At 49.6% G+C, this 20554-nt stretch overlaps 1 protein-coding gene across 1 annotated transcript in view; it reads left to right on the top strand.

Moving 5' to 3' along the window:
• The window catches only part of CYRIA (CYFIP related Rac1 interactor A), a 102224-nt gene that overhangs the window by 31461 nt on the left and 50209 nt on the right, over positions 1 to 20554 (top strand). Inside the window, exon 2 of the mRNA XM_068970537.1 lies at positions 11773 to 11924. The gene's annotated coding sequence lies outside the window, so the exon portion shown is untranslated. The remainder of the gene's footprint in view (positions 1 to 11772; positions 11925 to 20554) is intronic.

Below are 20554 nucleotides of genomic sequence, written 5' to 3'. Positions count from 1 at the left end.
TTGCTCAGCATCAGACAAGTTGAAAGGGAGGCAGTTAGAAGTACAAGGTGGTGATGGCCACTGGGCTGCAGGGTTCCATATACCATTCCAGAATATCTAGGTAGGATCTTGGCTGGAATTTTAGTTCAGGCGTGAGCTCAGCTTCTGTAAGCCTCCGTTTCCATGGCTGTGAACGTTGCCTTATCACTGTGGTTGTAAAGAACAGATGAATTGTCTTATGTCCCAGTCTCAGATGCCTACTCTCCCACTTGGTTGGTCAATGGATTGGCTGAAGACTATAATGCTGTTAAACTTATTAAGATCAAGAGCCTGGTGGGCTACAGTGTATGGGATTGCAAAGAGTCAGACATGACTGAGCACTTAGTTGGTCTTGACTCTTTTTATCTTGGCCACGGTTCAATGCCATCTGCTCGTAGCCATCATCTCTGTGGTCCAGCATTTGACCTGCGGAGGGGACCTTGAAACTGTGGGAGGAATCCTCAACTGAGTTCTTATCCCACTCTTGGTACCACCTCAATATATAAACTCAGGAGTGCTTTGGTGTCACTGGAGCGTGGGCAGCCTCAGGGGAGGGGCAGGAGTATGCGGTGGTATTTGAGTTTGACCTTAGAAGTGGTAGGAAGTACTAGCAGAGTTTTAAACAGGGAACACACATCATCTGATATGCTTTAGAAAGCTCTTTCTGCAGAACATGAGTCTGAGTCCAGGCAGGATGAAACCAGTTGGGAGGCTGGTATAAGAGAACAGTCAAAAAGCCATGAAGCAAAAATGCTGACTGGTGCAGGCTGAACGTGCTGTGAGAGTTCAGACAAAACAGAGGTCCAGGTGCACTGGATATCAGAAAAGTGTCAGAGAAGACTTCTTGGAGGAGGTGAGACTGCTGCTGGCCTGGATGGATGATAAAAAGGAGGGAGGTGTCTGGAGAGGTAAGTCTAGGCTGCAGAACAGGGCGGAAGAACACTGGGCTTAAAGTGAGAACTTATATAAGGGTGGTTCTCTTTCAAATATGGACCTGATCATGTAGAGATTTGAACACTAGTCTTAGGAATATGGGTTTCGTTAGAAATTAGTGGGTCTCAGAAGGGCGATGCATTTTTCTGTAGTCAGTCTGATCTTATCCCAGGCATTTTTTATGTCCACGGTTCCCCCTTCTCTCTTCCCCAGGGGCAGGTGTAGGGTGTCTGGGACCCTGATGGGGAGGTGTGTGCATTTGCCCCCTACATCCCTGTGCTATTGAGAAAGGCAGAAGCCCTGTGCATCTTGAGAATGAATGCTGATTTAACGATTCCTAATTTGCCTCGCAACAGAGGGGGGTCCAGGAACTGGAGCAGCTGTGCTATTGTCTGAGGGTCCCCAGTATTTGTCTGCCTGGGCCAGGGTGACCGGCATCTTGTCATCAGCTCAGATAAGCCGGCTCCCAGCTGTCACTGCAGGCCGTTCTCATCACTGTTGCCGCTGTTGGTGGGGACCCTCTCCTCTTCCTGAGTGTAATGGACGGCCCCTCATTTCTCCCATCCCTGCTTTGTGAAGGTGTGTCTGGCTCTGTCTGGGAGGGTGGAGTCTGACTAGCCTTGTCATGTCCGAGAGAGAGGAGATTTGTACTTTCTATGAAGTTTTAGAAAACAGAGTTTGCTGGGAAATGACATGAGCAGAATGTCATTACCGCTGAGTCTCACATGAGGAAAACTGAGGCTCAGAGGGGTAAAGCAACTCACCCAGGGTTGCACAGCAAGAGTCAGTGGGGTGAGAACTAGAACCTGTTGGATTTGGCCTGAGGTGTCTGCGGGAGGACCTCCGCTTTCACAGTGTTTTCAGCAGAGGCCTGGCTTGTCAGAAAACTACTCTCTCCAAGGGCAGTATATAATATATATCCCAGGCTAAGCTCTTTTAGAAACACTCTACTGAAGGGCTGTCTTAGACCTTGAGAGCCCTAAGTTCCAAAGACCTCTCCATTCGTGATGCAGATAGTGCTGAATGATGTGCTTGGGCTCTGAGAGAGATTTAGGGTCAGAGCAGAAACTGGAGCCCGGATCTCTCGCTTCCCAACCCCCTGTGCTTTGCCGCCCCCCACCTCCAACCCCACCCTACCTAGCCTCATGGCATAAGCAGGGCCTCTGTAGAACACCCAACCCAAACCACTTCAAAGGGGCTGCTGGGAGTTCACAGGTGGTTTGTGGTCCTTGGGTGGTACTTGCCCTGTGAGACCCTTGTTGCTTTTGGGTGCAGGAGTGTGGCCAGGCTTTGCACGAGGTGCTGGAGTGCAACAGGGTCGTTGGGAACTTGGACAACAAATGCTTCCAGCCAGACTGGCTCTCAGGCTGTGCTCAGTCCAATCTGGCCGTGGTACCATTTCTTAGTTACCTCCAGGCAGCACTGACTTCGAACTTCCATAACAGTCATTGACTCTAATAGCCCAGGTCAGTTTTTGCTCCACTTATCTAGGGGGCAGTTGTATTTGCTGAATTTGAGGGCTTCCCTTGTGGCTCAGATGGTCAAGAATCTGCCTGCAATGCGGGAGATCTGGGTTCGATTCCTGGGTTGGGAAGATCCCCTGGAGAAGGAAATGGCAACCCACTCCAGTATCCTTGCATGGGAAATCCCGTGGACAGAGGAGCCTGGTGGGCTGCAGCCTGTGGGGTCACAAGAAGTTGAACATGACTGGGCACACACGCACTGCACTGGCAACTTTTTCTTTTTTCTTTTTGGACTGGCCACTTTTTATGTTGGGTCACCCAGAATCCTAAAAGAGAGAGATCATTCCCATTGAACAGACAGGGCAGCCAGGTGTCCAGGTGTCCAAAAATTACAGCTCATGACTGTTGGGCACGAGACCCCAGGCTCCTTCCACAGCTCCATCCTCCCACTAGCACAAAAACATCTGATAGACAAGCTCACCACTTGGCCACACAGAAAGCATGGGCAGGTGTAGCCCCCTCCACAGCCTGAAGCCAGCCTCTTTCCACTGTGTCTCTGCTGCCTCTTTCTCCCTCTCTAGCCTCCCTGGGCCATTCAGTGCCCCCAGGGAGGCTGGATTTTACAAACTCGACCATCAGTGTTTGTCATTTGTGCAGGACTTTGAGCTCATTGTGATAGCTTGTGAAAATCAGGAAGACGTGGGCCCCTCCTCTCAAGGCACTTTCCATCAGTGGCAGAGAGAGCGTATGAACATAAATAGCTGTGGTGCTTTTGAGGCTTATTTGATCTTCAGAGTAGCCCGGAGAGGCTTGCTCGTGTATGTGGCTGTAAGGCTGCGCTGAGCGGACTTTGCATCTGAAGATCAGAGAGAGGCAGTGAGGGACCAAAGGTCATGGAGCCCAAGCAAGACCCAAGTTCAGGGTACACCAAGGTTTCCTGGCTCCACCACGAAGCATTCAAGGTGTCTAGGCTTGCACCACCACTGATAGCCACGCATGCAAGCCTGTTACATTGTGCCCTCGTCCTTCCAGAAAGGGACGTTCCTGGAGTTGTAGCCTTGGGAAGGGAGGCAGGAACATGAAGGAGCCCCAGAGATCTGCGATTTGACTGTGCTGGTGCTCAGGCTTGTCAGGGAGAGGAGGCTGATCTCATTGGATCTCTAAGGTGTCTCCCAGTCTCGGACCCCAGGGGATGACCTGATGGAACCAACCTCGTGATTGTCACACATGAGGCAGTCATGTGATGTGCACCCGATGTCCAGCATCGAGTGAAGAGGAGTGATGGTTGTATCACCTTTGTCCCCCGTTACTCTCTGACAGTCTAGGATGGACAGAGCCCAGGCTCTGTCACTGTCTGTCTACGGGCTCTTTCCTGCTCCACTCTGGGCTCCTTGCCCTTAGACCCTAGCTCAAGGGGTCACATGCTGAGATAGAAGAATCAGGAGTCAGTCAGGAGAACTGTGTTCTGGTCTTGGTTTTGCCACCTACTTGCTGGGTGCTGTTAACTAAGTCTCTTCCCTCCCTGAGGTTTCAGGCATCCCCTAAATGGCACAACCAATAATATTAATAATAGTAATAGCAGTAACCTGATAGCAGTAGTGGGTTGAATTGTGGTGTAGTCTCTCAGTCGTGTCCAACTCTGTGCAACCCCGTGGACTGTGGCCTGCCAGGCTCCTCTGTTCGTCAGATTTTACAGCCAAGAATAATGGAGTGGGTTGCCATTTCCTACTCCAGGGTATCTTCCCCACCCAGGAATTGAACCCACATCTCGGCGTCTCCTGCTTTGGCAGGCAGGGAACCCCGGCCACCAGGGAATCCCAGAGAGTTGAATAAGATCAGTGGGACACAAAAGATAAGTCCATGCCCTAAACCCCAATGGCATATGAATGTGACCTAACTTGGGAAAAAAAAAGGTCTTCCTCTTAATCAAAAATCATCACTGGCAGACCCTTCTATGCAAAACAGGCTGGCTGTGTGTATTATTGCAGGGCCCTGCGGCCTGTGTCTTCACCAGTCCCTCCAGGGGTCTCTCGGTTCCCCAGCACCACTGAGCTTTCCTGAGCTGTCAGAGAATCACTGGACCAGAGGTACTGGAATGCCCCTGATTAAATAACTGCAGGAAACGGCTCTTAAGAGAAAGAACTAATAGTGCCTGTTCCTTTCTTGTTAGGGTTTCACTTGTATTGATGTGTGAGATTGATTTAAGACTGATTTCCTGGTTTCAAAAGAACGTCAGATTCTTTTTTCCTCTTGATCAGAGATTCTTAAGAAGGCAGAAAAGAAACAAAAAGCTTAAGAAACAAAAAACAAGCTTTAAGTGCTGCCTCCCTCCTCCCCAGGCTCATAGAGTCCGAGGAGAGATCCCTGGATAGGTGGGTATAACCGCACACCCTCCAGGGGCTGGGGGATCAGTGCCTGCTAGCAATGGAGACAGGGCGCCTGTCCCAGCCTTGCACCCCCTTCCAAGGAAGCAGGGCCTTGGGTCCTGTCGGTGGGTGCCGGTTTCTCCAGCAGGACGCAGCAGCTTCGGTTTGCGCTGTGCTTCCTGTCCTGTTGCCTTGGGCCGCCAGAGATGAGAGAGACGCCGAGCCCTCAGGTCTGGGGGACTGGCTGGTTATCAGAACACCTGCCCGTTGAGGTTCTGGATGTGAGGGCACCAGGCGCCCAGCAGTTCTTTCAAAATCTATTGCTGAACATGTCACACCCTTGCTTCCCAGATCATAGGGTATCCGCTTTATCATCAGCTTGCCTGTTTTATACGTAAGGCCCATGAGGCCAACAGGTGTAGAAGGCTTTCTGGTGAGCAAAGGGAGAATGGATTGTTGCAAAGGAGTGTTTGGGTAAGTTAGAAAGCAGGAGATCATGCAGTAGCATTCTCCACTGAATCAGTGAGGCTTAAAAGAACACACTCCAGGGACTGTGGTTATAGCAGGGTGCCAAAAACGTCTTTGTGTGCCTGGGGCAGGACTGGTTAATGCCTGTTGTCCCAGCGGCACTATTATTATTTTAATTTTTTCCTGTTTTCTGATTCATTGATTTCTGTTGCAGTCCCTCAGTTTATTTCTTATTTATGCTTTTGGCTGCACCATGCAGCACGTGGGATCTTAGTTCCCTGACCAGGGATCGAACTCACGCCCCCTGAGTTAGAAGAGTGGGGTCTTAACTGCTGGACCACCAGGGAAGTTCCCCAGCAGCATTATTAATAGGCCCTTTTCACTCTGGCAAGAACCCAGGTTTGGATCATAAGCTGCTTGACTACCTTAATCGTAACCACATAGGTACATAGGTGGATATGTAGCATGGAGACATAAGTGGATACGTAGCATGGAGACATAAGTGGATACATAGTATGGATAAAGTGTGGATAATATGTCTAAGTTTAAAGACCTGTACCTTTGTGCTTTAACAGTTCAAAAGTTGGTTGTGGGTTAGCACCATCAGTCATGGGCGGAGCCTGTCACCATTTCATGACACACGTAGCTTAGAGGTAAGACCGTGGATCAAATGTCAGATCCTTGCTCCAAACCAACTAGCTACTTGACCTTTAGGATATGATTTAGCTCATCTCAACTATAAATTAAGAACAATCATACAGCCTTCTTAGAGTTTATGTTATTACCGTGTAACCTGTATACAGCATCTAGTTCGTTTCTGATAAATGACAGGTGTCAATAAATGGTCGCTGCCATGATGATGACGATGACATCATGACTGTTGCTATTCTGGCTCTAGTCTCCCCATCTGTGAAATGATGAGGGATGTTCTCTGTCCTGCCCTGCTCCCCGTTTTTTCCTGAGTCTGAGTTCACCCAGCACCCTTGGAACCCAGGCTCCCTGGTAGTGTGTGCACTCACTGCTCTGGGTGGGAACTTTCGGCAGAGTCTCGCTCGCCAGCTGCCCAGTGGGTCCCTCCCTCTGTGACATGGGCACCGAGTTCTCAAGAACGCCATCCCTTCCGTCCACCCTGATGACTCTCCCATCTTGGGTCCTGCCTCAGACCCTCCGCAGCCCACCTCACTCCCTCTTCCCACGAGTGGTGCTGGGTCCATACTGAAGCCAGGAAGTCCTTCACTGGTGCTGGGGGTGGGGGCAGGGCTGCCACCCAGGAAGGGCTGGGGACCAGAATCCTGGTCCTGCCTGCCCAGCACCTTTCAATCACTATTTCCCGCTCTGGAGAGTTTCCCCCTCTCCTCCACCTTTGGCATGAAGGTGGTGTCTGCTTCTAGTGCTCCTCCTTTGTTCCCTGTTTCTTTCCACTAAGTGACTGTTCTGTGTGTCTCTCCCTTTCTTTCCCTTTTTCTTTCTTTTTTTTTTTAAATGTAACTGCTTGGAGATGGAGTATGTGCATGCTAAGTCACTTCATTTGTGTTGGACTCTTTGAGACCCTATGGACTGTAGCCCACTAGACTCCTCTGTCCATGGGATTCTCCAGGCAAGAATACTGGAGTGGGCTGCCATGCCCTTCTCCAGGGGATCTTCCCGACTCAGGGGTCGAACCCACATCTCTTAAGTCTCCTGTATTGGCAGACAGGTTCTTTCCCACTAGCGCCACCCGGGGAGATGGAATATTAACAACATAGTAGTTAAGCGCAGGAATGGAGCCAGACTGCAGGAATTCAGATCTTGTCTCTACCGCTCAGAAGCCAAGTCCCTTGGACAAGTCCTCAGTTTCCTCGTCTGTAAAAGCAGCTGGAAGAACACCTATCTGTCCAGTGTGTCAGGGAGTCACCAGGTCTCCAGTGTTCAGTGACGCCTGATGCACTGTAGGAACCTGATGAGCAGGAGTCATCTCTATTATCTACATGCTTACCTGTTTGTCATTCTTCACACTGACCGAGGCTCCTGCTGCTGTGGGAGAGAGCGTTCTGAGGTTCCCTGACTCAGGGTGTAGGCCCTGCCGCTGCTTAACTTGTGGCTGGAACAAGTAGGCTTCTGCCCTGCTCTGGATTCTGAGTCCCCTCGGCTTGGAGGGCAGGCAGGTGGTCTTCCAGGCTCTCCAGTTCCCTCACCGTCTGTAGGTATCACCTTCTCTCTGTCCAGTGATTCCACTTTCAGAACCATTCAACAATGGCAGACACACAGACATCCTAAGCTATTTATCAGCCCCTCCCCTGAACGGGGGAGGTAGGGTGCCGGGGGGAACAGGAGGCAGGGAAAAGGTCCCAGGTCACTAGACTGGAGAAGGTGAGGAGATGCCCGTTCTCATTTCGGTTCTGTCATGTGAACCTGGAGAAGTCATTTTATGTCTCTGGGTTTTAGCTTCCCCATTTTTAACATGGGCTAATAACACCATGCTTTGTCCCTCTCTTAACACATTATTGATCCGGGAGTTTTTTGCAGAAACTGACGCCTGTGACCAGTGATTTGTAATGTAAGTGGATATCGGAACACTCCGGTCAATAACGTTTGGATAACAAAAGATGTATTAATACGTCTCTGGTCAAAAAGCTGTTAAAATGACTAAAGAAGACAAGATATTGACAAGAGAGGCTTCCCTGGCGGCTCAGGTGATAAAGAAGCTGCCTGCAATGCAGGAGACACGGGTTTTATCCCTGGGTCAGGAAGATCCCCTGGAGGAGGGCATGGCAACCCACTCCAGTGTTCTTGCCTGGAGAATCCCATGGATAGAGGAGCCTGGTGGGCCACAGGTCATGGGGTCGCAGAATCAGACACGACTGAGCAGGAGCACTCAGGTGCTGCCACAGCGCCGTCTACTGGTGGTCTCGGGTGGTGCTGGTTTCCTCCCTGGGGCAAAGGGACAGTGGCTGTGGCTCCGGTCATTCGTAACCATGGCAACAGGAGCAGACCCGTGCTGATGTGTGAGGTTGGGCTGCTGGTGGGGATCAGAGGCAGAAGTTGTCAGTGTCTTTCTTCACTTGACTCTGTGCTCCCTGACGGATCTCTGGCCTGTGGGTGACTCAGACAGGAAACCACCAGCCATCGCTTCAAAAAGCTTGGACTCCTCTCAAAGATACGCTTGCTTTTTATTGCTCTGTGTTTATTTGGATGGTGGGGGAGTAGTTTACAGAATCAAGGCCGGAACCCTGGAGCAGGCTTCTCCTTGGGAGGGTCTCCATGATGGAATGGACAAGATGGAAGGAGGTGGGTCCCTGTGAGGGCTGGGTGAGGATCCAAGCTAGCTAAATGCTGGTCTGTGGGCCAGAGCCAGTGATGACATAGATCTCTCCAGAAGCTTGGCCCCTACTCCAGGTTGGGCTGTACATTTTTTTTTTTTAGCTTCTCTAGATGCACAACCGGTTTGGGGAACCACTGGAGTGGGTTGGACTGGTATCTAGGACTTTCCTTTGGGGGGCCTCTGTGTTCCCTGCCTGCTCTCTAGAACCCATTCAGATCCTGTAAAGTATTATTAGTATTGATATTACAGAGTGATCAGGTTATTAGTTTCGCTTTCTATTTGTGTGGTTGTTCAGCTTACCAGGTGACTGCCAGCCTCAGTGGTGCCCATTGGGAGTTGGAGGACTTTAGTTGTGTCTGTAATTAAGTAAAGTGAACAAAATGGTAGGAAAAGACTCTGGAAGTACTTAGAGTCATGGTCTGGAGGAGACCCAGCATTCTGCTGGCCTTGACTCTCTTAGTATTGTGATAGAAGAAAGTGGGATTCTTGCCGGACCCCACTGGGGGAGATCGAGGCCTAATCAAACATATGAAAATGGTTCTAATTTTGAGAGCATTTGAGCAGGACAGGGTGGGGACAGGATCACACCCCCTGACACTGATTGCCTCGAAAGTTCCCAGGTCCTTTTGTGGCACATCTGGCCTCAGCCACAACCAAGAGGTGAGAGAGGTGGTCTCCCCGGATTCTTCTTTAGAAAGCCACCTTCTCCAGGCCTACAGTCAGGTGCCCCGGGACACAGCACCCGTGGCGGGCACCCTTCTTCTTGGCCTGTGCTCTGCTGGGAATTCACGGGCACGACCCCAAATGTGGAGGAAACTAACTTCTCTCCCCGGCCCGTCCCCGATCCCCCCACTCCCCACCCCGCTACCACCATGACCTGGTTTCCCAAAATGCAGGGCTCAGAAACCCTTTTCTGATCAGGCAGGAGTTGCTGTGTTTTCTCTATCATTTCCTCCCCTTCCCCCACCACTTCCTGTTTTTTCTTCCCCTTTCTCCACCCCCACCATCTCTCCAGCCTGTCCCTTGTTGTCGAAGACCAGGAACAGAGGCTGGCCGTTAATAATCATGATTTCCTGACAGGCCCTCCGGCTGCTCGGGGCCAGGGCCAGCCCAGCGTCTCTGGGGCACGTGAGCCTTGGTTGGCAACACACAGGAAGCCAGGGCCCTTCGAGCCTCTTGTCTGCATGAGAATCTAACGAGAATAACCCTTCATGTCCTGACAGCATTAACAGCTGCCGGAGAACTTTTGCCTGCCTTCAGGCTAACACACTGGAAAATAAGACAGCTCCTAGTGTTTTTTGGCCTAATAACTGTAGTCCAGTTTAGATGAACAAAATACGGATTTCAGAGTCAGAGATGGGTCTGTGCCTAATTCTGCACCAAATTTTCCTTATGACTCTGTAGGGCATTCTAGTTCTCTCCAACTCAGCTCTAGGTCTAACCTTTTGGGGAAATGGAGCTCATGGTACCTTTAGGGGAAGTTTTTGAGGATAAATTAGGAAACTATATCTATAAGAGTCACATGATGTGAATGCTTTGCTTCATAAATGTGGGATCCCTTCTTTGGTTTTGATGTTTTGCATAGAGGAGTGGCTGTTCAAATGTACAGTGTTCAGAAAAATCACATAATAAAACAACAAGGTCCTACTGTGTAGCAGAGACATTACTTTGCTGACAAAAGTCTGTCTGGTCAAAGCTATGGTTTTTTCAGTGGTCATATATGGATATGAAAGTTGGACTAAAAAGAAAGCTGAGCACCGAAGAACTGAGGCTTTTGAACTGTGGTGTTGGAGAAGACTCTTGAGAGTGCCTTAGACTGCAGGGAGATCCAACCAGTGCATCCTGAAGGAAGTCAGTCCTGAATATTCATTGGAAGGACTGATGTTGAAGCTGAAACTCCAATACTTTGGCCACCTGATGAGGAGAGCTGACTCATTGGAAAAGACCCTGATGCTGGGAAAGATTGATGGCAGGAGGAGAAGGGGATGACAGAGGATGAGATTGTTAGATGGCATCACCGACTCGATGGACATGAGTTTGAGCAAGCTCCGGGAGTTGGTGATGGACTGGGAGGCCTGGTGTGCTGCAGTTCTTGGGGTCACAAAGAGTCAGACATGACTGAGCAACTGAACTGAAGTGAACTGTGTAGCACAGGGATCTATGTTCAATATCCAGTAATAAACCATAAAGGATACACTCACATATATGTATATATGTGTAACTGAATCAGCTTCTCTGGTAGCTCAGTTGGTAAAGAATCTACCTACAATGCAGGAGATGTGGGTTTGATCCCTGGGTCAGGAAAATCCCCTAGAGGAGGAAATGGCACCCATTCCAGTATTCTTGTCTGGGAAATCCCATGGACAGAGGAACCTGGCAGGCCATAGTCCATGGGGTCGCAAGAGTTGAACACAACTGAGTGACTAAACCACCACCATAACTGAATAACTTTGCTGTGAACCGGAAACCAGCACAATATTGTAAATCAATTACAGTTTAATTTTAAAAAAAAGGGAAAATCACATAATGGATGATATTCATGGGAGGAGAGTCCATGTGTATTTCTGTGTTTTCCTGAAATACGTAGTGACAGATAGACAAAAAGAGAGAGACAGAGACAGATCAGCAGGCCTAGGGGCTGGGTAAACAGACGACTCTCATTAAAAAAACAAGTCCACCCACCACTGTGCTCATGGGTCCTTCTCTTCCATAACAGTATTTTTCTAATGGGAAACATGGAGAACCATCCCAACCACATGCCTGAGGTGGACTGTTTTACTTATTCCGCTCCCAGGGGGTAATACTACAAAAAACTACAAAAACAGCATTCTGGAAAAAGTGCCACCTCTCTTTTGGAAAATCTGTTTTAAAAAAGAAAAAGAAAAACAGAGAGTTCCATTCAGGGTCAATGACCACTTGTTTGAGAAGTCAGATGGGTCATGTGGCTGCTTTTTAAAAATTTGTTTTAAAATTCCAGAGGCCAAAGAGTCAGAGACACATTCTGATCTGGAGTCTTCTCCAAGTGGCAAGGAAAGAGGGAGGCTCTTTTCTTCTCTGAGCCTCAGTTTCCCCAACTACATGTGACAAGGTTGTTGCGTTTCTTCCATCCCTGGTAATCGGTGATTCTGGGGCTCTCTCCACTCTGCATAAATGAATGTGTTATGGCCAGAGTAGAAGGGGAATGGCCTCTCCTTGTAACATGACTTGTGTTCCCTTTCTTCAGATTATCACTCACCAGGGACAGAGAAACCACAGGACTCTCAGGGGCCACAGCCCTGATCTGGGGAGCCAGACTTGTCTTAGCCAAACACCTGCTCATCTGGTTCGTTCCGTCAGCCTGGATTGGTGACTCCGAGTCACGGGAGAGATCTCCAGGTAAGAAACAATTGTCTTTGCTTTTAGCCGACAGCATGGTGATGACCAGCATTTTTAGTGTAGAGAATCTGTGATATTCGGGCTTCCGGAATACCCAGAAGTCTCAAGGATGGTCCTTCTGCCAGATTTCTCATCTCTGATTGGAAGTCATGCTTCCTTACATCACATACATGTACAAGGAGAAAAAAGAAAAAAACAAGGATATAATGAAGAACTGATGTGTATTTCAAAGTAGCTGTCATTCTGAAGTGGTGAACTGTCCCCAGGTTCTATAACTGCATTTTGAGTGGGGGCATTTGCTACATGAGTCTTCTGAGTGTTTAGGCAAGAAAGAGAGGAGCTTGAAACATGGAGAGGGAGCAGCTCGGAGCTCTTGTTGTAGGTTTCTCTGTCCCTACAGAATCCATCTGAGGGTTTCTTTCTGCCCATCCTGGCCATCCAGAGTAAGACCAGCAAGGAGAGAAGTAGCTGACCTGGCATGAATTTAAGTCTCATGCCAGAGGCCCGGCTGGTGTCTCTCTTGGTATAACATTTCGGGAGGTAAAACTACCTGAATTTCAAGGTAAATTTGGCACTGCTGTGCACCACTACAGAGTACTGGTCCCCTTGACTCTTCCCTCATTGCCAGCACGGTGGTTTTTTTCTCTCCCACCGCCTCCCAGACAGTTTTGGATACTTTTCTTCTTACCTGGAAGGGGAGAGGGTCACACCTACTTGAACGTCTTCTTTGAACATGGGCCTGACACAAGCTGACATTCTTCCCAGGTGACTTAAGATCTGCTGATTTTGTCCGCTGGGACTGTGGGGTATCAGTGCGTCTCCTTTAAGCTGGCCCAGGGCACCCACACATCCAAGGTCAGCAGTCATGAAGGAGGTGACAATACGCCGTGATGACCTCACACCCGTGGTTGCCGCTGTTACCTTCTGCTGTCTTCTCCTAAATCTCCTCTTTTTCACTTACATATTTTGATTTTTCCCTGAAAAGCAAAATCAGAAGCATTTTGTAAAGCTTGACAGTACAGAAGGTAAGGCCAGGTGATTTCTCAGGTATTTTCCGGTTCTGAAGTCCTGGGGTTATTTTGTCCTAGACTCGTTCCTTATACCAGATTCTCATTCTTAGGGGAATTGATTTATCTTGTGCTCCTTGCCTTTCTTCCTCTTATGATTTCTTTCCCCCGAGGGGTCCCTGAATTGTAGCATAATTCAGGGGAAGGAGAAGAGCTTTTGAAATTAGACAGACTTGATTTCACATCTCAGTTCTGCTATTTATTGGTTGAGTGATTTTTGCTTAGGTCATCGTAAATTCCTGAGCTTGTTTCCCCACTGTAAGATGGGGACAGTCCCTGCTGTGTTGAAGGCTTGTACTTAGGCTCCAAGGAGACGATAATGCATTGGCGTGGGTTCTTGCTGATGGTAAACCCCCAAAAAATGTCAGCTACTTTCCCTGGTCAACCTTATTCAGAGGTATTTCAATACAGCTTTGAGCCCCCATTGGGCTCCCTTTCCTGTGGCCAAAACCCTAGGGGCAGGTTAGTCTACACACACAAGTAAAGAAGAGAACTGTTAACAGCTCTCGATTTCAGTGTTCCTCTTCAGTAGCAGCCTTCCCTCTCCTAGCTTTGACTGAAACCTTCTGCGGTTCAACCATTTGAAGGTTTGCTCTGTTACATTTCACCACCCTCCCAGCCTCTTGAGTACATCCTTTGTCCCATCAGATAGCAGCTGAAAACTAATTCACCACCAGCAGCTTTCCCACCTCAGACCAGCGTACTTCCAAGATCCAGACAAAGGTCCTTACAGCTGGGATCAGCTGATTTGGGGGAGATTTCCTGGCCCCTCAGCGAGACAGTTAGGTTTGAAGCACGTGTTTGTCCAGGCCCACAGCATTGGTTTTTTTCCCTCAACTGTTAGCTCTTATGGGGCATTCATTTATCCAGCCATCCATGCATTCCACAGATATGAAAGGGGCATGTCTACACAGCAAGGGCATCCTTGGGGTTAGAGATCTGTACAAAACAAAGCAAAATTCCTGTTCCCTTTGAGCTTGCACTCTGATGGGATCAAGGGCGTGTCAGTAAATAAACAAGCGTATATTATCCCAGGCAGTATTAAGTGTTATGGGAAAAATAAAGCAAAAAATAATGACCATATAAAGCCAATTCAGAGTGATAGCAGTGCCTGTATGCCTGCAGCCCCCAGCCTCCTGTTTTCAGCAGGATACCAGGGAAGCCCCCCTGACTAGGTGTCACTGGAGCAGGATCTGAACAAAGCTGGGGACAGAGGCTTGAAGGAAAGTGGGAACAAAGGCTGTGAAGTAGGGATGTGCTTGGGCTCCAGGGAACTGCAAGTGGCCAATAGGATTGGAGCAGAAGGAACGAGGGACAGAGGAGGGAGGTGAGGACAGGAGGCGTGGGCAGGCAGAGCGGACCTTGTGAGCCACTGTGAAGACTTGGGCTTTTATGTTCTGGTTGACTTTTCCAGAGCCTCCTCTACCCTTCCTCCTTCTTCCCCAGAATATCTCAAGGGCCTCATCCCTGAAACATCCTGCAATAGAAATAAAGATGGATATTCTTGCTCAATAGAGTACTCACCATTCATTCCCAAACCTGCATTGGGCACTCGATAGTGAGACTCTGGAGATAAATGAGACTTGGCCCCGTTCTAGGAGCCTGTGGCCAGGCACTTGTTCAAGGCTGCTTGCAGAATATGCATGGATAAATCAGTCCAAGTGAGCAGTTATCCAAATTTGGTTACTTTGGAAGCAATTTGCCAGAGTAGGAATTTTCTGCTGGTACCTCCCGCAAGTCGCTGGTACCAGTTCTCTTGGAATTCATTCACCTAGACTGTTGCCAAGCCTGGCCTTTTGGGTTGAGGGAGGACCAATCCATTCAGCAAACCTGTGAGTGCCTATTCTGTGTTGGTACCAGTGCTAGACACCTGGGGAAAAGATGCTGAGATCCAGTCCCTGCCCTTGGGTGGTTTATGGTTTTCCTGAGAAGCCTGCTAGTAATTATACAGCACACCACTTATCAGATGAGAGTGGGTGTGAGGGAGCCAAGAGATGGAGCATTTGAGGTAGTGAGCTCCCCGTTCCTGGGAGAATGTAAGCAGAATGAGGGGCATAGCTGAGGAAGCTTCCTAGGGACACACTATCTCCACTGTGTCCTGGAAGTGAGAGGAGTAGTCTGCCAGGTGAATAGCAGGGAGAGTGAGAAACTTCAGGGAAAGGTTGGGCATTTCCAGGCAGAAGAGAGGCGTATACAAGGGCTGCCTCTTGGAGGACCTGTGGCTGTGAAGGTGAGGTGAGTCTGAGCGAGAAAGACTCATTCAGAGACAGAAGGTGGGAGGACTAACCAGGGGCCTTGAATGTCAGGCCGAGAGGGTCGGGTGAATCCTGAGGACAGCTCAGAGCTGGTAACAGAACCTTAAGTGAAGACGGATGGACATGATGAGGAAGTTTTACAAAACAAAGGGTCAACTTTTATTTGACTCCCTGTTCTGTAAAGTGCTGATTTTACGTCTATTCCTTGTAATAGTATATGATCATACCTCAGCTGTAAAACAAATTCATACAGATCAACTGAGTGAGATGCTTGTGAGGGTGCCCAGCCTTTCCACCATGAGGTCCTTGGGGATGGTGAGTGCTGATGGCTCTGCACCTGCGTCTTGGTGCACAGATTCCTGGGAAATGGCTAGAACACGAGTCTTGTCTCTGATGGGAGAGAGTGGCTGGCAACAGGCCATGCTGTTCTAGTAGAAATAACGGAATTGAGGTCTCAATCTGTTTTTTCCAGTCAGTAAGCAAGTGGTGATACCCATTTCTGAACCCTCGCTCTCTGTTGAGCACTAAAATAAGAGAGTTCTCTTTAGAATCATTGTTGTCATTGTTGTTCAATCGCTCAGTTCTGTCCGACTCTTTCCGATCCCATGGACTACAGCACGCCAGCCTTCCCTGTCTTTCATCGATTCCCGGAACTTGCTCAAACTCATGTTTATTGAATCAGTGGTACCATCCAGCCATCTCATCCTCTATCGACTCCTGCCTCCAGTCTTGCCCAGCAGGTGAATGGAATTGTACACATGCATTAAACAGACAATACCTGAACCCTCACGATGCACCATGCTAGGCCTGGGAGCATGCAGACAAATCAAGACCGGTCAGCCCCCCAAGTAATTCATAGCTCGTGACAAAGACAGAGGAACCTGCAGTAACAGGAGCAGATGGTGGGCAAGAGCCTCAGCATAAACAAAGTGATGTGGGTGCAGAGAGGGAGGCTGCCCTCTGCTCAGGCAAGTCAGGGAATTCTTCCAAGAGGGGCCATGTGAGCTAGGTTTTGAAGGATGAGTAGGAGTTGGGGGCTGGGAGAAAGTACAGAGCAGCACTCTTATAAATAAGGGTGAGCACTCAGTCCTCCGTGATGACGCTGGGGAGGAAGTAGCACAGATAATGCCTCAGCTCTGCTTTGCAGAAAAGCATTAGTGGCTACCTCCTCATCCTCCCACCTCATTCCCGACAGAAACTAAAAATAACCATTGACTAATTCGAGTTCATCCCTTCTCTGACTGCATGGAGATTGTTAGTGATCAGAATTGGATAAAGGGGACCAAGAAAAGAAGTAGAAAGTAGGAGGCAGGAGGTTTTTGAAACTGTATCTGTCCTATGTTCCTCTTCGAAAAAAAAATCTAGATATAGATGTTATGTACATGCCCATTCTCCTGTGTAGGTGGGTCTGATATATATGAAAGTGCATGTATATACGTGTATGTGTATGCATGCATAGTCCCTCAGTTGTGTCCAACTCCCTGCAGCCCCATGAACTGTAGCCTGCCAAGCTCCTCTGTCCAAGGAATTTTGCAGTAAGAACACAGGAGTGGGCTGCCATTTCCTACTCCAGGGGATCTTCCCAGCCCAGGGTTCAGACCTGCATCTCTTGGGTGCTACACTGGCAGGCAGAGTCTTTACCACCATGCCACCTGGGAAGCCAGCATACAAGTATGCACACATTCATATTATATAGAATTTGTTTTAACTGAACACAGAGCCTGGTGCCCATGACCTTCAGGCATGCTTGCTGTCTGGAGATGGATGCGGGTGAGAATTGACCTTGCTGACGTGCACACATCCCCGATGTGCCAAGGTCCCTGAGGGTCATAGTATTGTACGTTCAGAAGCACAGCAGGAGGGAGCCTGGCTGGCCACGGCAGAGGAGCCCGCAGCTCAGGAAGCATCTCGCCCGAGGCCCACAACTATCAGCTGGTCAGGATTCAGGCCCTCTTCTGACTGCCTCTCCTGCAGCCCCATGCTGTGTGTCACCCTGTCTATGAATAGGGGAAAGTGTGCACGTGCGCTCAGTCATGTCCGACTCTTTGTGACACCGTGGACTGTTGCCCACCAGGCTCCTCTGTCCGTGGGATTTCCCAGGCAAGAAATACTGGAGGGGTTTGGCATTTCCTGGATCTTCGAAACCCAGGGATCAAACCCACGTCTCCTGCATCTCCTGCATTGGCAGGCGAGTTCTTTACCACTGCGCCACCGGGGAAGCCTATAAATAGGGCTTCAGACTGCAGCAGAAACTCATCGTGGAGTCAGAGATACGTGTGCCCGGAAATCCTCTGTAGATCCCTCTGGTGCTGGCAACACACTATACCTTGCTGTGCAGGGGGAGGAAGAAGGAAGGAGGGAAGGAAGGAAGGGAGGGAGGGAGGGAGGAGGAGGAGGAGGGAGGAAGGGAAGGAGGGATAGGATGAAGGAAGACATCAGGGTGAACTTGGGTTCTAGTCCAGGCCTGGCATGGACATACCTTTGACCCTGGACACCCCTGCCCTCCTCCATCATCACTAGGAGGGTATTGGGCTTGATTGTCCAACTCCTGTTTCTGAACTTGTCCCCAAGCAGGGTCCTTGAATTCCCCGGTAGTCCCATAGGACCCCTGTGTAGGACTCGAATTCGCATCATCACCACCAGAAAGCTTCAGAAGGTGAGAAACGAGAGTCCCCACTTCCTCTTCGAGGGGCTCCCCCAGCCCTGGAACCAGAACAGCTGAGCCAGTACGGAGTACACAGAGGGCTCAGCTGCACCCCATCATCCCAGCCTTCTGCCAGGAGCCTCAGTGTAGCTGCTCCCATGTTCTGTACCCCGTTCCATCCCCCCATCCTCCTTGCAGCTCAGTCGTCCAGCCCGGAGAAGTTCAAGTTGCTGGGCTTGGCCCTGACGGTAAGCTTCCTTTCTTCCCCGGGGACTTGTAAGCTGCCAGCCCAGAAGTGCCAGGAGGGAGTCTGCAACTGACCTGGAAAGCAGGAAGGAAGCCAGGGGCGGGAGCAGGCTGCAAACTGGTGGACAGAGGGGTCCTGCGGAGTCGTCCATGTGGGCACAGCTTTGGCCATCAGCGCCCTGCGGGTTCCCCTTCCTGCCAGGCCGCTCTCTCTGCCCTGACCCTGCTGCTATTCAGTCGCTCAGTCATATCCAACTCTTTTCGACCCCATGGATTGCAGCACGCAGGCTTTCTTGTGCTTCACCATTTCCTGGAATTTGCTCAAATGCATGTCCGTTGAGTCAATGATGCCATCCAACCATCTCATCCTCTGTCGTCCCCTCCTCCTCCTGCCCTCAATCTTTCCTAGCATCAGGGTCTTTTCCAGGGAATTGGCTCTTCACATCAGGTGGCCGGCTCTTCGCATCAGGTGGCCAAAATATTGGAGCTTCAGCTTCAGCATCCGTCCTTCCAAATGAATATTCAGGGTTGATTTCCCTTAGGACTGACTGGTTTGATCTCCTTGCTAAAACCTCACTTCAATATTCAATTCCGTTTCTGGGATGAGCTGTGGGTTCAATAATTTAATGGCTGTTTATTAGGCATCTCCTGCGTGCAGAACTTGTCCTGTGAAAAAGTGAAAATGAAAGTCACTCAGTCATGTCCGACTCTTTGTGATCCCATGGATTCTATAGCCTGCCAGGCTCCTCTGTCCATGGAATTCTCCAGGCAAGAATACTGGAGTGGGTTGTCATTCCCTTCTCCAAGGGATCTTCCCCACCCAGGAATTTAACTGTGGTCTCCTGCATTGCAGGCAGATTCTTGCAATGTCTGAGCCACCAGGAGAAATCCACTCCCCTCCACCCCCAAGCAGAACTTTTCCTAGATGATGGCATTTCAAAGCTAAGTCAGCAACACAATAAACACAGTGAGACGTCATGAGTGTGCGACACCTCCTTCGGTCTAATGGAACAAGTGAAGCCTCGTAGGAGACCAGAGGCTGGAGAGTTCCTTGAACCAAGTGGCTTCTCAGAGGAGCTGGGAGTCTGGAGAGGAGGGAGTAGCAAGGAGGAGATGAAGGCGGGAGCCTGGGCTGGGGGAGTGGAAAGTAGGCGGAGAGAAGGATGGAGGAGCTGACTAAGGATAAATAGGGAAGGGGCTACCGTGCTGAGTGGCAGGAACAGCTTAGAGGGTGGATTTCTTATGGGTAGTTTTCTGGTGTGGCTATGGGTGGAAGCTCTGCTTTAAGCCCTTTGGATGTGAAATACCTGCTCGCCAAGTGGAAATCCATTTACTATGCTCAGCTCCGATGTCAGGCGAGGAAGAGGGCTCAGGATGCCCCAGTGAAGGGCCCCCCGGCTCTGGGCAGAGGAAGCACAAGCCCCTCTGTGTGCGGCTGGAGAGCCCGGGCTGGGCCTCCTCCTTGAATGGCCTGACAAAGACTCGCTTGTTATCCCCTGACATCAGACCTCACCCTCAGGATTTCTCTGTTCTCCTGGGGCAAGATCTCACACAGTGATAATAGAGTGAAAGGGAAGGGAGTGAAGAATGTCTCAGGCGTCACCATGCCAACCGGCTCCCCAGGCAGAGGGTAGGAAGGGGGCGCCAGCCGTGTGCGCCCTGGGCATCTTTTGGGTCACACCTTGGCAAGGACGGCCCTGAGCTGCTGACAGCCTAGTTGGAGATGAACAGGAGCTGCTGGTGTTGGTTCTGAGAGATGCTAGTGGCCTGGTCAGTGACAGACAAAATATTAGTGAGTCACGTTGACTAACTGCTGCATACAGTGGGTTGCTTGTTTTCTGTTGGTGTGTGTGTGTGTTTTATCTTAAGTAAGTGTTGCATTTAAACACCTGGTTTTCTCTTTGTTATTTTAACGAAGATTTATTGAAAGAGCTCTGCCTTGGAAATTTCATAAAAGTTGTCTTTAGAGAGTTCTGTGAGGTCACTCGATCTTGCTTCTGTCTGACCCTTTTTTCAGATGAGTAAACTGAGGCCAGGAGAATGGGAGGCATTGTGGAAAGTGGCAGCAGTAAAGATTGCATAGCCTTCTTGTCCCAGGCTCCAGGATGCAGACCCTGTGTGACAAGCCCTCAGCCTAAGACCTGGTCCGAGGTGAGGGATTACTGAATGCCATCCCTGCTTACTTTTTGTGCTGTGATTTGTGCCAGGCGGCGGGTGGTGGGGGCAGGAAGGGGGCTGTCAATAAATAAACTTACCCTTAAAACAAAGTGAATATAAAACTAGTACAAGGGGAACCCCTGGTTTCATTTATCTTCAGACAGTCAATCCCAAAACAACCGTTTACTTGTGATGTACAGGATGAAAGGGAGATTTGACACTGGAACTTCACATCTTTAATCCAGTGCGTGCATGCACGCG

Source organism: Capricornis sumatraensis, chromosome 1 (genome assembly GCF_032405125.1).
Source record: "Capricornis sumatraensis isolate serow.1 chromosome 1, serow.2, whole genome shotgun sequence".
Classification (NCBI taxonomy): Eukaryota; Metazoa; Chordata; class Mammalia; order Artiodactyla; family Bovidae; genus Capricornis; species Capricornis sumatraensis.
Note: the sequence above shows the minus strand (reverse complement) of the source record. Positions and strands in the feature narration are given on the sequence as shown.